This window comes from Sebastes umbrosus, chromosome 2 (assembly GCF_015220745.1).
Source record: "Sebastes umbrosus isolate fSebUmb1 chromosome 2, fSebUmb1.pri, whole genome shotgun sequence".
Lineage (NCBI taxonomy): Eukaryota > Metazoa > Chordata > Actinopteri > Perciformes > Sebastidae > Sebastes > Sebastes umbrosus.
The window spans coordinates 17,280,415-17,291,540 of record NC_051270.1 but is presented as its reverse complement, the minus strand read 5'-3'; positions in this window follow the sequence as shown (position 1 = coordinate 17,291,540).

Here is an 11,126-nt window from a genome sequence, read left to right as displayed (position 1 = left end):
CCCAAGAGAGGGATTGTTTGAGGTGAAAGGTCCGCACTGTGTGTGTGTGTGTGCGTGTGTGTGTGTGTGTGTGTATGCATGCCTGTCTTGGTAAGTAGCTGAGGAAGTTTGCAGAGTTCAGAGCAGGAGCAACACACACACACACACACATCTTTGCCACATTGCCTCTGTCTTGTCACCATCATGACTCCTCTGGACTTGTTCCCAACTGTCACTCTGTCTCTAAAGACGAGGAAAGTCTGACTCTGATGGGGTGGAGACCTGCAGAGTTAAAGCCAAAGATTATAACTGGAACTCAAAGCTTAAAGTATTTTATTGTAAACAGCCAACTAACACTAACTCAGTCCGCAAATCAGTCAGTGGAGACGAATAAACTCTGGAAATAAACTTGAAAAATGAGGGTGAGCAGCTCTGTCGAGGCATGTTGTTGTGAGGGAGAAAGTTTAATGTAGCGTGTGTGTGTGTGTGTGTGTGTGAGTGTGTGTGTGGAGATGGCACCCGATGGACAGATGGTCCTTTGTGACTCCTGACACCTGCCAGCTGCTGCTCTGCTCCTCTTCACCTCTTTCTCCTTCTCCTCTCACCTCATCGTCTCTTTTCTTCTCTTCTCCTCCTTTACTCTATTCATCCTGCCTTTCTACTTTTAGCTGTTATTCACTGAAAAGACATTTAGAAGATCAAATAGTTGAACCAGAAGGAAGGATGTGTGCTGTATTCAGGACATCTGGGGATCAGTGAGTGTTGGATGGATACAGGTGTTGCAGGACAAATTCATATACACACATATTCTTCGTCTGGTATTGTTTATAAAGTTTTTTTAAACCTACAATATTTATGATATCTAAACATGGTTTTCCTTTGGTATTTTTAAACCTTTTTCAACCCTGTTTTTACATGTTTTTGTGTCTAACTGACTAATAGGGACAACAATTTCTGAAACTGGTCCAGTATTGAGGGAGAACGCTGTAGACGGCAGCTGCTCACAGGCTGCAATATGGTGCTATTGGGGCAAGCTGGCACCGTCATTTACGTCCACTAAAAGTGCTTGTTTTTGCAATGACAGGCTCTGATTGTTATTATAAGTGTCTGACAACATTATGGAAAGAGTCTCGCTCAAGGAGAAGTCTCCTTCTGAAATCTGGCGAGGTGACGTGTTGCCGGAAAACAACGGTGGAATAGTGGAATACATCCATGGTGGAAACACAAGTGCTAGCCGGGCAGTATGTTGTGTTGGAGTACAGAAAGCGTAGCTTAGATGATTTCCACAATGTGGATGAGGTCTTTGAATTCAATGGCTACCCGTATTTATTTGAGCCAGAGTATACGGATATTAAGATTTCACAACGAGACTTAGGTAAAGAAAACGCATTATTTCTCTGTAGAGTCCTTTCCATGATGCTGTCAGACTCTTATAATAACAATCTGAGCCTGTCAGTGGCAAAACAAGACCTTTTAGTGAACGTAACCTTACACTGACACTGTTCACTTGCCCTCGCAGCTCGTTTAGTGGCTACCGTCTGCAACGTTATCCCTCAATACTGGACCAATTAAAAAAGTTGTTGTCCCCATTAGTAACTTAAACACAAAAACATGGGAAACAGAATCCAGGTTGAAAAATACCAAAGTTACCCTTTAATGTATTTAGCTGCAGTGTTGTGGCGCAATAAAACAAAGAGTGTGAGAAGCTTTACGCTGTATATATGTGGAGCAGCAGTGGTTAGCTTAATTGTAGTCTCAAGTTTTCAGGTTCAGATTCCTCAACAGTCCTCTCTCAACATCTACCACCCATGTGCTGTTGAGCAAGGCACCATTTAACCACTTAGAAATGCCACAGTCTCTGAAAGCTGAATCATTATCCGGCATGCAATGAGAGTATCTACCGCACATCGAGGCAGGTTGCACTCAGCCATTCCAAGAAAGGCCGTTTCCACACTAATGTGACTAATTCAGAAATGTTAAAAATGTCAAGATGGTTTTCGACCACCAAAATAAACAGATGTTTATTTCTTTTCGTTAGTCGCTACATTGTGGTGAAGAAAACAAACATGCTGAGGTTTGACGCTCATGCGATCACAGCAGGCGTTTGACCTGTTTTTGAGGATCCCGACTCGCTGGCACAATCAGTTTTTTTTTTCATGTTTGTTCTGTAAACGACAAACAATGCCACCAAAACAGCAGAGAGTCGCTTGGCCGACATCGCACAAAGCTGTTGGCTGATATGGCTTCCTGCACATGCCCAGTAAGCACTGACAGGAGTGTTACTGTAAAGTGTTAACTTTTTAAAAAAGTTAGAAAACAGTGTGTGGAATATATTATTGTGGCCGTGGCAGGTAGGTAGGTTAAAGTTGAAACAAGTGTCCATGATCGAGGTTAAAGTAACATCTTCACATATGCAAAGATCTTGCTTTGCTATTTGTGATTTGCGTATCAAAATACGTAAAATTCAATCCGCTGACTAGCAGGTCTGGTAGGGAATAATCCTCCAGCACAGATGCAGCGATGCATTTTATGTTACAAGCAACGGTAACAGTGGAATAGTTTGAATAAACAGGCGGGATAGTTACGGGCCGTTATGTGGAATCAGTGCCTATTCTGTCCCCAGACATTATATGCATATATGCATGAAAAGTATCTATATAATACATTATATTATCAAGCGAAGTGTCCTGTACTTTGTCCTAAATGCAATTTAAAGACACATCATGTAAAAGCTTAATAAAAGCTACCTAGAAAAAAAATAAGATTTTAGCCTGTCCCCACTCTCTAACACTACACTATAGTGTTCTCATGCTATTAGCACTGATGTCATGTGGCTACATTTCATGTACAGTATTTATTAATTCTATGCTAAAATCGCAGTCCTGTAACTTAATGAACATCTTCCATTTAGAAAAAACATGTAAAAAATAAGTAAAATAGCCTGAGATTGACCATTACATATTTTGAATAGTTAAACAAGTGTGTTATTAGATACAGTGCTGAATGAAGTTTAGTTTTGAAAGGTTACAACAAATGGCACCGATGGCCCTTACATCAAGCAACAATATTCACAAAGAGCAGAAAATTAAATTTAAAACAATCTTAAGAAAAAGACATCAGAGCAATGATGACACTGACAAGAGATCTCAGGGATAGAGAGAAAAAAAACGTATACGTTGTCATGCACTTTTCGAGATGCATTTTGAATGTGCACACATAAAAAATGATCAGAAACACTAGAAATTCTATAAAAGGCCAAAAAAAAAATCAATTTTAGGGATTTTTTATGCTCAACTGAGTTGTAAAAGTTGAGCTATTAATGTGCAGAAATGTGGTTTTAGGTAGAAAAGGAAAAACAGAAACACAAAACAACACTTGGGGTTATGAAGCAACAATAACATGTCATTAATTACCTAGAACTACGAAGCAACAAATGTTTTTTTAATTAACATTGTCATGCCCTCAGGAGCATATTCACATGATTGGAGAAAATGTTGACTGCATTTTTCGATGGAAGCATACCTAATGAGGGTTGTCATCATACATTAGCAAAATAAAAAGCGTCAGTGAGACCACTTCAAGATGTCAGAGTTAGAAAAGGAAGCAGCTTGGCGTCTGTTAGTTATTGTTTGCTTCACTAAATGGCAGCCGGTACATGTGATCGCTCACAGCTGTTTAAGGCGAGGAGATTTTCTTTCCTCCTCTGACGTCACGGTGATGAACAGTTGGAGGAAATGTTTGAAATGGGAAGAGAGGGTCTGCTGCTGTGTGTTGGTTTCCCTGCTGGGCGACACGTGGGTTTAAAAAAGTCAGAGTAAATTCCAGACTCGCTCTCACAGCCTGAGAAAACAATCGTGTCTGCCCGCCTGACTGTCACTCTCACCTCCTCTCTCCTCTCGGTCTCTGTGTGGGACAGTCAGCCAGTGAGGACAGCTGGCTGGCTCAGTGTGTGTGGATGTATATCTGCGTATATAGGTATCTGGGGTTATGTGTGTGTGTGTTGCTCTCTTTGTGTGTGTGTGATCCTCAGAGGTCAGAGGTCAAGCTGTGGTTCACAGAGAGCCACGTTGTTCCCCTCCCAACAGGAAGGGAGGGCACTGTCCATATGCTGTCTTCACTCACACACACACATATAGATTCACACGCTCACACACACCACCATACAGACTGTGTGTCACAAATTCCAGCAGGTACACACATGAGCTCACACACACACACACACACACTCTCAGACACAATATGCACACTCATACACTGACGTACAAACAGATCTACTCATTCTCACATATGTAAACACTCGATATGCAAATATGAACCACTTTACACCACTCAAATGTCAACACGTTCACAAACACAGACAGCAGCTCGTACTGTGTCATCACTAAGCTGATTAAATCTGAAAAAACAACCGTTGCTCTCCATTTAGCTTTCAGCCCACATTTAGTTAAATGTTTTTCACACTCAAAACTTGGCTGTAAAGGTATCCTTTGGAGTGTTTGACCACTAGTAGCACTATGGAGCAATGTTTTTACGGGTGGGTCCACATTTTGTTTGCATTGTGCAATTGAGGCTATTCCACTTCTGACTCACACAGAAGATAAGCGATGTGCCGGCAAAGGAAGTGAAAAAGAAGGCTGTTAGCTAGTTCAAATCAGGTGGCAACTCCGGGTCTGAAAAGTGAAGCCAATGCTGAAGTGCCTTAAACTTGCATTCTTTCTAATAGCCAGCAGGGGGCGACTCCTCTGGTTGCAAATATAAGTCTGATTGTATAGAAGTCTATGAGAAAATTAGCTTCTCACTTGATTTATTACCTCAGTCAACATGTAAACGTGAGTTTATGGTCTCAATCGCTAGTTTCAAGTCTTCTTCAATACAGCATGATGTTCATTTAGTAAATTATGGTCCCATTTAAAGTCAAACAGATCATAAAGCCATGTATGCTTTCAGACGTGGCTACCTTGTGATTGACAGGTCGCTACCACAGCGTTTTCATCTTACAACTTTAACCCTTTCTCAGCGTGTTTTCAGTCCATAAAAGTTAATAATAACCTTTTCGATCGCCTGAAAATGTCTTATTCAGCATTCTGTTGTACTTAGCTCCACCCTCTCATGTCACTTCTGATTCTCGGCTTTGCTTACGTTTTTTGGGGAAGGAAAAACATTCAAAACATTTATTAGACCTCAACGATACACACCATGTGGTTTGGTAGGAGACACTGGATGTAAACAACTATTTTTATTTTAGTTTGACGGGAAAAAAAACTGAGCTATTGGGAAAGAATGATGCAAAAGCCTGAGTATGACTCACACAAACAACCTAGTTTGTTGAAAGAGGTCCTATGATGCTTTTGTACTTTTTCCCTTTCCTTAAGTGTGTTATATAGTTTTTTGTGCATGTAAAAGGTCTGCAAAGTTTCAAAGCCCAAAGTCCACGCCAAAAGGAGTTACTCTACCCCAGAGAAACACTGCTCCTGAACTGCCTGAAATGCCTCGCTTGAAGTCCCACCTTTTCTTCTGTAACGTGGTGATGTCACCAAGTAACACATTTGTATAACACCTGCCTAGAGGCTAGTTTGGCACACCCTCAAACAAAGATAGTTAGAGCGGAACTGGAGAGGTGTCCGAAGAGTTTGGTTCGGTTGATCAATCACAACAAAGTGGGCCAGTTGACCAATCAGAGCAGAGTAAACATGTTCTAATAGGAACCTCAAAATGCAAGTACTCCTGCAAATGAGCATAATAGGTCCTCTTTAAAATTGACCAAAGTTGCAAACATAGACCAGGTGGTGACAACTGAGCAAACTCAATCCGCTGAAAGAAACAGCGTGAGATGCACTTCAAAGCTCTGGAAATAATCCTTGAGTTAGTTTGTTGGAAGCATACTGAGGCCTTACATCTAGACACCTGTCTTCACTCAGTTTAAATGTCACTATAGCCAATCACACAGCGGGTATTTTTTTTAACCTGTTTATTTGTCAGGATGAATCTGAGCACAACAAACAATCAGACCATTATAATCCCTCTTTATGCCCACTGAGATTAGAAACAGAAAAACATGTACTAATGAACTAAATTACGGTAATCTTTATAAAAACAATCTGAAAATAGGCTATAAGTGTGGACGCATGTGGTTTCACTTGTAAACAGCGACCTCATCAAGTCTCAGTGCCAAAGATGTTTAGAACAGCAGCGTGAAAGTTTGTTACTCTGCTGTAAAATTAAGACACTTTCCTCCTCAACCTTCTGTCTCTACTGTGTCTCCCCTCAAATACAAACACTTTCACTTTTCAGCACACTCACTGACTCTTGTTTTTGTCTCTCACTGGCTGATGAGATGCTTCTTTTCCCTTCAGATTACTTTATTTTCTCTCTGCGAGCATGATGCAGACATACGCACAGAGTGTGTGTAGCCAGCAGACAGCTGCATACAGCTGTGTCCTTGTAGTGTTTGACAAGGCTTTAGAAGGTATAACACACATTCACTGCTCACACACATACAATATTTTCCAAATTAGGGTGAGTGTTTCTTATCATACTATATCTAGTCTTTGGGCATATGATGGGGCTACTGTTTTAGCAATGGACTCCATTATATTTTCGGAAAAAACAGTATTCCCATGTGCCCAAATACTAGATATAGTATGATAAGAAAATGGCTGTATAACTACAGGGAGCACAATCAAGTATTTGGTATCTATGAACTCATAACATCAAGTTGGTTGGTATTCACCAAAGATATGCACACATCTGCAGTGTAAACAAATATTATATGGAAAACATTTAATAAACAAAATGTTAGCATTTTTCCTATTTTTTTAAAAAACATCCTGACTTTGACTATTAATAACAGTGTGATTTTTCATGTGATCTAAAACATTCAAAGTTGTACTGTTAGATACTTGACCAAAGTATGTCTGTACCAAATTTCAAGACTTTTGATCAATCAGAACAAATGCTGTGGCATTTTTCCTTCTCATACTAAATATAGTCATTGGGCACAAATGATGAAGGCAGGAGAGTAATCTGCACAGTGTGATTCCTAAAAAACTTCTGCTTCTCTGCAATATACGAGAAAATATGGTGCAATCTCTTCTTTTTTGTCCTCATCAGATCAATTTAAAAGCAATCTATGAGTGTCTCACATGAGTCAAATCATCAGTAAACAGTCGGAGGACAAATGAACCGTCCCATCATAACAGCTCCACTGATCCAACTGGATACATGAATAAATGGTCAGTAATCAATCAAGATTCAGTGTTCAGTGGAAGAAGTAAATATTATATACTGTATGTCAACCTATTCCCCAAACAATCTACTTCTTTATCAGGGATAAACTACTGCATTTATATTCATAATACCATAGTTTTTTGTTAGTGTATCACACAGTACTGATGTCATCATCAAATCACATCATGTTTGCTTTTGTTATTTTCTCTTTTCTAATTCTGTTCTCAATCTGGCGATATATTTGTACGTGCAGATTGATTTGTAGAGTCTACAGGGTCTAATCACGCAACAAAAAGTCATCCTAATACTTCTTATTCTGACATAAAGCATATTCAGCACAGACCGTTTGGAAGCCGTCCACATGAAAGCAGCTCTATCGTAGAAACCACTGACCAGAGCTTCTGGATTGTGTTTTTAAACAATATTGCCAAGCCAAATGAAAAAATAAGAAATACGATAGCTCTGCCTCGTTGTTCTTACAACACTCACTGAATACAGTGGTTTTGTCCTTTCGGCTCATTTCAAAACAGCACAGAGAACAACTTTGCTCCAAGCAAAACGCAGTTACAGCCTGTAAGATCATTATTCTCAACAAATACCGGCTCACACAAACAGAAATAATGAGTTGTTCTCACACCTCCCCATCTGGACCGATCATCTCTCAAGTCAATCACAACAGGCAGGTGTGGCGAACACACACACACACACACACACACACACACACACACACACACACAAGGAATGTTAAAACAAATGTTTAGTGTTTACACTGGACCTCTTGTTGTTGTTTATGTATACTTTCAGTTGCAATTGCTGTTGTTGTGGCTGTGAATCTGACATCAGCAATAACAATTACAGCGATTCTCCAACGAAATAGAGGTTTCAAATGATGGATAATTTTTACTCATAATCACAGGGACGATGGATATCACGCTTAAAGTTCTTATTTTCAGAATCAAAATCTGGTTTATTGCCAGTTAGGTTCCACGAACAAGGAATTTCCTTTGGTGTATTGGTGCATAACTTAAACATAGGAAGAGAAAATGAAATTGAAAATAAAAGCAAGTAAATACAAAAATCAAGAAACATATATATAGAAGAAAATTACAATAAAAATAGGAAAAACTACTATAAAATTAAAAAATTAAAATGAAAGCTATACAGCTTTCATTTTAATTTTTTAATTTTATAGTAGTTTTTCCTATTTTTATTGTAATTTTATGGAAGAGAATAACAATGAAAATATGTCAAATATATGAGATACGATTAAAGAGCTGTGCAGTTTGTAGAAGTGGTAGTTTTGTGCAGATATGTGGAAAATTGTCCATTTGATTATTTGTAAAACATTAAAGCTTCAGTAGGCAGAATATTTTTGGCATCAAAAAATCCACAATAATATTGTAATTCAAGTGTTCTGAGAGGAAACTAGACGTCTGCACCTCCCATGGCTCTGTTTTCAGGCTTTAAAAAATCTAGCCCGTGACAGGAGACTTTGGCCAATCACAGGTCATTTCATTGAGAGAGCGTTCCTATTGGCTGTGCTCCGGCTGGTGGGCGGTGCTTGGTATTTCCCCAACTGATCTCAACATGGCTGCCGGGTCACAAACTTTCTCATTTTACAGCTAAACAGTACACTACAAGATGTTTCTGAAAACATTTGATTTGAGAAACAGTCAATACAGTAACAGAATATTGATTCATATTTGATCAGCGCTGTCTAGTTTGACCGTTTACAGCTGCTCAGAGACGGCAGGCTCCAGCTCGGCTCTGATTGGTTGTTTTCCTCCGGTATGTGAAATCTTACAGACGTTAGGAGCACTGGAGGACACCGGAGGACACAGAGGCACATGATTTTTTCTCATGCATTACTGTCAGGATATAGTGACCGTTTTAGAAAAATAACTTTTTTAAAATCATATTTGCTCCATTTCTACCCACCGCTGTTTTAATGTTTTTATTGATACACCAAATGATCTATTTTCCCTCATTCCTATGTGAGTCTGGAGTTCAGAGGGTGTAACAGCATCTTTGAAATCCACACCATCAACACAAATACTCTCCTTTAAATCATTTTGAGTAGCCTATAACCCCAGATGACACCAAGGTAAGTGAACTAATAAGTCACCAGTTAAACTTTTCTTAACACATTAATGTTTCTCACAAATCATGATTCAGCTACTTAGTGGGCCAGATAGTAGTAGATAGTAGTTGCAAATAAGGATCGGGCTACACTAATATTATTAGTATTATACTATTAGTAGAATTGGATTCCAGTGGCGGCTGCATAGGATTGATTTCCCAAACATTTCCAATAACTCCACAGTTGTAAAGTTACTACAGTCAAAAGCCTATCTGCTCTACAGCGTGCCGCACACAAAGGGAGGCCTGCACCTATATTAACAGGGCAGTCTAGCAGCAATCAATCAACACAATAAATTACATTTATTTAATCACAATAACAACAAATGTCAGTTCTAACACTATTATATTAAATTAATTAAGTTGTTACAAAAAAAAGATCGTATTATGTATCTGCGTTCGCTTGGCGAATCTGTCAAGACGTCATCACACGAGTTATATTCATTATAGAAAGTTGATTCTGGTCTGGTTGATCTTTGATATTAGTGAAAAAAAAGTTAAATCAAAGAAATGACTCCCACTATGTTACAATAAATGATATGCAGATACTGCCCCCTGCTGTTACAAATAACAAAAGGTCAGTCTTTACATGGTACATTTCATATAAAGGGAACTCAGTATGCTTAAAATAATCAATAAAAACAATAATTAGAAGTATAGAATTTATCATATGCCATTTCTAAGAAATGATAAGAATTACTAAAACTTACTGTCCTGATGGAACAAGTCTCCAGTGACGAAAAAAACAACTTTATATGTCAATTTAAACCAATAAATTGCTCACAGGCCTTTTTCACAGCAGACATTTTGACTCGTCATTGTACTAAAAGCACAGGTGTACCTAATAACATTAACGATGGCTCTGTTCTGTGTCCCAGTAAGTATGAACAATACCAGGAGCCTGAGAATGAGGAAGCTAAATGGAATTCAGCCGTCACACATTTTATTATTTACACAATGAGGACATTTCACTGTACGTTTTATTATCATTCTGACATTTCTATTGATGACTTCCCTGATGTTCTCGCTCCAGATGTGACTTTATTAAATGTGTTGAATTAAGTCATATTAGTCAGAGGTGTCATATATAAATGGTGAATTATTATTATAGAAGAGGAATGAGAATTACATTGTTAGCAAATGCATACTCTTCACAAACCAAACTCCGACATTATTAATTAGCCCAATTAATTATGCAGTATGAACTGATAGTTAGTGTTACTCCTAATTTCACATCAAACCCAAAATTGATTTTGCACAATGTATGGTCCAGGGTGAGCAGTAAACTAGTTAATTTTATTAGAATTAAAAATAATTCAAGTATTAGAAAGCATTATTTAAAGTCAAATCTTCAAGGAAAGACTAAATAAAACAGACAGTTTTGTATATTAATTTCTCCAGAAATGTAAATGTACTTTATACTGTATATGTTCCACTGGTGTCTCCAACTTAGATTGTTTAGTAAAACACAATGATTCTTGGAGGCCCTTAAAATGTTACCTGCTCTTTGGCAGTTTATTTCTCCTTTTACTGCTAGATTTTATATTTAGCTTTTTTACTGTTTATTTATTATTATATCTTTGTTGTTTACTTACTATTTATTATATCTTGTTCGTTTTTTTTACTGATGCTTCTTGTTGCTTGCATTGTCCCCCTTTGCTGCTGTAACACTGCAAATTACTCTGCTGTGGGACTAATAAAGGATTATCTTATTTTATCTTAGCTTCTAAACTAAGCTATCTTCTTATTTATACTAGACTGGATGAGTGATGTTAACATGC